Source organism: Prosopis cineraria, unplaced genomic scaffold (assembly GCF_029017545.1).
Source record: "Prosopis cineraria cultivar Desert tree isolate PC_DT_omini unplaced genomic scaffold, ASM2901754v1 PC8, whole genome shotgun sequence".
NCBI classification, from domain to species: Eukaryota; Viridiplantae; Streptophyta; class Magnoliopsida; order Fabales; family Fabaceae; genus Prosopis; species Prosopis cineraria.
In genome coordinates this window covers 15,597,134-15,601,910 of record NW_026555339.1, presented here as the reverse complement: position 1 = coordinate 15,601,910, position 4,777 = coordinate 15,597,134, and the positions used below count along the sequence as shown (strand labels likewise).

The 4,777-nt window shown below is 36.8% G+C and overlaps 1 long non-coding RNA gene across 2 annotated transcripts; it reads right to left on the bottom strand.

Annotated features, from left to right (window-relative positions):
• Window positions 1-2,150: 2,150 nt before the first annotated feature.
• On the bottom strand, window positions 2,151-4,132 carry LOC129319039 (uncharacterized). 2 transcript variants are annotated; one of them, XR_008595398.1, is made up of 2 exons: window positions 3,925-4,132; window positions 2,151-3,503 (listed from the first exon to the last, which is right to left on the bottom strand). It is a non-coding gene; the product is annotated as an uncharacterized LOC129319039 (long non-coding RNA). The 2 variants fall into 2 exon arrangements; XR_008595399.1 differs by having other exon boundaries at window positions 2,151-3,120.
• Window positions 4,133-4,777: the final 645 nt, after the last annotated feature.

The following is a 4,777-nucleotide window of genomic DNA, read 5'->3' as shown; positions in this document are numbered from 1 at the left end:
AATGCCTCAAAAGCATTAAAAATGCATTTTGGGATTATGAGTCATTAACTATATTCTTTTGCCTAGAAGGAAAATTGTGCAAGCTTCAAGCTACCCCCCCTAACACTCCATGAATGGTACAACCCAAGAAGCTGGAAATCAAGGAATTGCATGATGGTCAAGATTTTTTGCTCTAATTAGTGGCCAAGGGACAAGAGAAGATAGAATGCCTTTCTATCCAAATCTGTTCAAAGATCCCAAAGGGAATTTCTAGAACTTTACAAGAATTTTATAACTTGTTTAAGGCACTAAAGGGGCGACACCATCACGGGAAGGCCATGATCACTTTGTAGTTCTTAAAAAAGGGACTAATCCCATTAATCTCAAGCCATACAGATATCCCTCAGCTCAAAGGGATATTATTGAAGGATTAGTGGGGGAATTGTTGCTTAATAGGGTGATTCAAGAAAGTCCAAGCCCATTTTCAACTCCTATTGTGTTAGTCAAAAAGAAAGATGGCACTTGGAGGATCTACATAGATTATAAGGAATCAAACAAGAACACTGTAAAGAATCAATATCCAATTCCCTTATTAGAAGACCTCTTTGATGAGTTAAGTGCTGCGAAATAGTTTACAAAATTAGACTTAAGGGCTGGATATCATCAAATCAGGATGGTTCCTCAAGATGTTCCAAAGGCTATTTTTAAACACATAGTGAGCATTATGAATGGTTAGTTATGGCATTTGGCCTACCTAATGCCCCGACAACTTTTCAAGGGGTTATGATCAGTATATTTCACCTTATTTGAGGAGGTTTGTGCTAGTTTTTTTTAATGATATATTAATTTATAGTTCTAACCTTGATGATCACGTACAACACCTTAAGGAAGTATTCTTTATTTTGAGATAGCACCATTATTTTATTAAAAAAAAAAGCAAATGCTCTTTTACGGTAGCTGAAGTTGAGTATTTAGGTCATCTAATTAGTGTTGGACAAGTTAGGACAAATCCAAAGAAGATTCAAGCTGTTGCTAAATGGCTTGAACTAACTACTGTGAAATAACTCAAGGCATTGTTAGGTTTGGCAGGATACTACAGAAAATTTGTCAAGGGTTATGGAGTCTTAACAAAGCCATTGACTTCTCTTCTAAAGAAAGATAACTTCAAGTGGTCAGATTTTGCATCAGAGTCATTCAATAACCTCAAAAAGGTCTTGGCATCAACACCTGTTCTTACCCTTCTTGATTTTAATAAAGAATTTATGGTAGAGACAGATGCATGTAGATCAAGAGTAAGGGCTAGTCTGATGCAGGAAAAGTAGCCACTTGCTTATTTTAGTAAGGGGTTGGCTGATAGACATCAAAAGATTTTCATGCCTTACAGATGCTTGAAAACATGGTGTAAGATCTCCCTTAATAATCCACGTTTAACTCCAAAACATAGCAATCAAGGGATTAACTCTTAAAGGATTATCAAATTGTAAAATTTCATAAAAAGAGAATTTCTCAAATCCTTTTTAGAAAGAATCCCAAATTCAACATTTCAATTTTTAAACAATGCTCTTAAAGTGTTCAAATCAGAGTTTGAAAGTAATGCGAAAGCTTGAAAATTAATTGGGACCCAAATTCGTGAATTTTAAAACTCAAAACTAATATTTGTGCAAAAAACGACACGTGCACCGCGGCTCGCAACATGTATGCCGCGGCTTATCTTTTCTGTGCCGTGCGCCGCGACGTGAGACGCCATGCACCACGGCGCATTGCACGAATTTGACCGCATCAATGCTATCATTTGACCGCACAAGGAGCAAACTTCCGACATATCCCAAATCTCCATCCGACGCCCGATTGAGGTGGTTTCAGTATCTACACAATGCTTTCTCCTAACTCTAGCTAATAGTACAGGTTTCACAATCAAACTTATTTTATATAAAAAGTTAGACACCAAAACCCATTTTGATCACTTTTTCACAAAATTTCACAAATGGAGTGTCCCTACTCAACCACACATACCAATAGCCTACACCAACCATACGACTATACCCAATGGACTCATGCAGACCCGTGCAATGCACCACACACAATCAAAAACACTTATATTGCAAAATAACCACTCAACCCCTATTTTCACAAATACCAAGGGGGAGGAAAACATTGCACAAAACCGCCAATTTCATTCTAAATCTTTCAAAATACATATATTTTTACTTGCACAAGTATTTTGGCCCTATCCACGGGTTTATAACTAAAACTCACTAACCCATAGCACAAAATACACCATTTGCACAAAATAATGCAAGTACTATAAAAACATTAGTATGTGATCCTAATTGGCAATTATATTACCAAATACACATGGAACAACTAAAAAGAGGCATATAGAGGATTACTTCACAATCTTAGGCCTCTGTATGTTTTTCCTGACTCGGATTCGATGAGCAAGGTCCTACAAATATTAAGAATTGAGGGGTGAGTACAACCATTTAGTAACCAAGTTTTACCTAACCTATATAGTTGTATATCAATTGTAAATAGATTTAATTAGGCAAATACACAAATACCACATATAAACATTTGGCCATAGTTCACAAAACTAGCAACCATGTGATCGGGCCCACAACACACAATATCATAATATTTCACAAGGCACAACACGGGGTTGTAATAATAACAACCATGCACCCCTAACATATGTCAGACCATAAAACTAACAACCATATAGCCAGTCTTATATGCATGATCATATGCCACCCTTATACCCTCTTGTTACCTCTAACACAAAACCGGTAGCTATCACGCAGCTACGTCCTTCACGGATTAACCCAACCTTCCACTTATGAGGAGCTACCAGGCCAGGGTTAACTCACTCATTTATGTAATCTAGTTTCCCCCAATGCTAACAACTATGGGGTGTTGTACCTCTAATCTAGCCTCTTCATGAACCGGTGGAGACTAGCTAGGTTCGAGTTCCTTGTAAAATAAGTGGGACAGTCCTGAATCAACCATGGGACAAGGGCTACCTCCCGATTCCAACGGTTAGTGCGAAGGCCAATTTTCGATTCCAATGGTCACTGCCAATACCACGTGGATCTAAATCAATCTACTCCTCTCCTTAGGAAAACTCCCACCAATGATCATGCTCTGCACATTTTTCACATTGTATATATTTCAAGGATTCATTCATGACAAATATTCCAACATACTCACTGATATACTCCACATCATCAACACATTACACCACACAATTATTTGCTTTCACATCAACATGCCACAACTAAATTTATAAATCACAAGTAGGTGGCATAATCAAGGTTTTTTTTTTAAACCATTTCGCAAGTCAAACACATTACCAATATGCATCATAAATTTAAATCATAAATTACATTTTACAAACACAATTAATATTCAACTATAAAGATTAAATTTCCTCCAGTTGCCTGAACCTTTGAGAAATCAAAGGTTTACCGCTCACAATAACAACTTCCAAAGCTTCAACAAGCTCAAATGGTGCCAAATGATTCACGCTACAATCATAAGCAAGAATATTATCACAATCCCACTCTTAGGGAATTATCAACATTGATTCCACTTTTTCTCTATTCTATCCATCCCATAAATCTCTACCCATTCATATCCAATGGATTCATTAGATTTCATTAGTACACATTATCATTAATAACACTTCAAACCGTTATTAATGGACATAAACCTCTCTTAACTACCACATTTATGTGGATTTTCGGGTATTAATGGCTCTACCCAACAAACGCTTAATAAAACCATCAATGTAGGGTTTATCTATTACAAACCACTCCCATTACACTCATTTTAACTAATGAAATTAGACCCATACCCCTGTGAACCGAATTTCAACTTTCAACTCAAACCCAACCATAAATCATCGTAAATGAGGGAGAGAGGAAGAATAAGGCTTAGATTACTTACCTTGGGTATTTGAAAGTTTCAATCTATCACCAATATGCTCCAATAATAAGCCCTAGTAGAGCCAAAGTCGAGCTCCTTTATTTTTCTCTTCCTCTTTCTGTTTTTCTCGCGCTAATATGAATCTGATATATCATATTTTTGGCCGTGCGTTGCGGAGCACATTGCCGTCTGCCATAGCGCGTGCCACAAAGGAGGCCATTGCATTCAAATCTGCTCTCACACTGCGGCAGACTGACCACGCATCGTGACTTGTGGCACCAAAAATAAATCTTCTTTTCTTTTTCTTCCTCTTTCCTCATCCGAGTGGCCCACCATAGATCCGTATCCACTTCTAGGGCTAAAATTGCCACAATAATTGCACCAATTGAACCCCTCTGGCCGCACACCTTATTAATTCACTTATCACCCTCATTAGGTTAATAAATCAAGATTAAATTTTCCCAAATGTTACACATAGCGGCTAGTTGTTGATTTCCTATTAGAAATAAGCAGTAAGAGTCACCTTCCAAACATGCCTCTTCCCACCATATCTCTATTAAAAAAGAAGGGATGCAACAGCTAAGTCACGCATTATTTATAGTGATTGATTATAAAGTTGATAAAGAAACATTGGTCAACATGAAGAGCAATGACTTGGGGTTGAATCTCTCAAAAGCATGAAGAGGGATACTAATAGCTTTTTTTTTATTATACAACAGTTTACAATCACAGAAAACTAAAAATGAAATTAATATCTTGATCATAAAATGTTCAACTTTCATTCCACAATAATGTAAATGTCTTAATGATATCTTATTACCTAATTCAAACAATAAATTGTAAAGTTGATGCAAATGGGAAATAGATGTCTGAA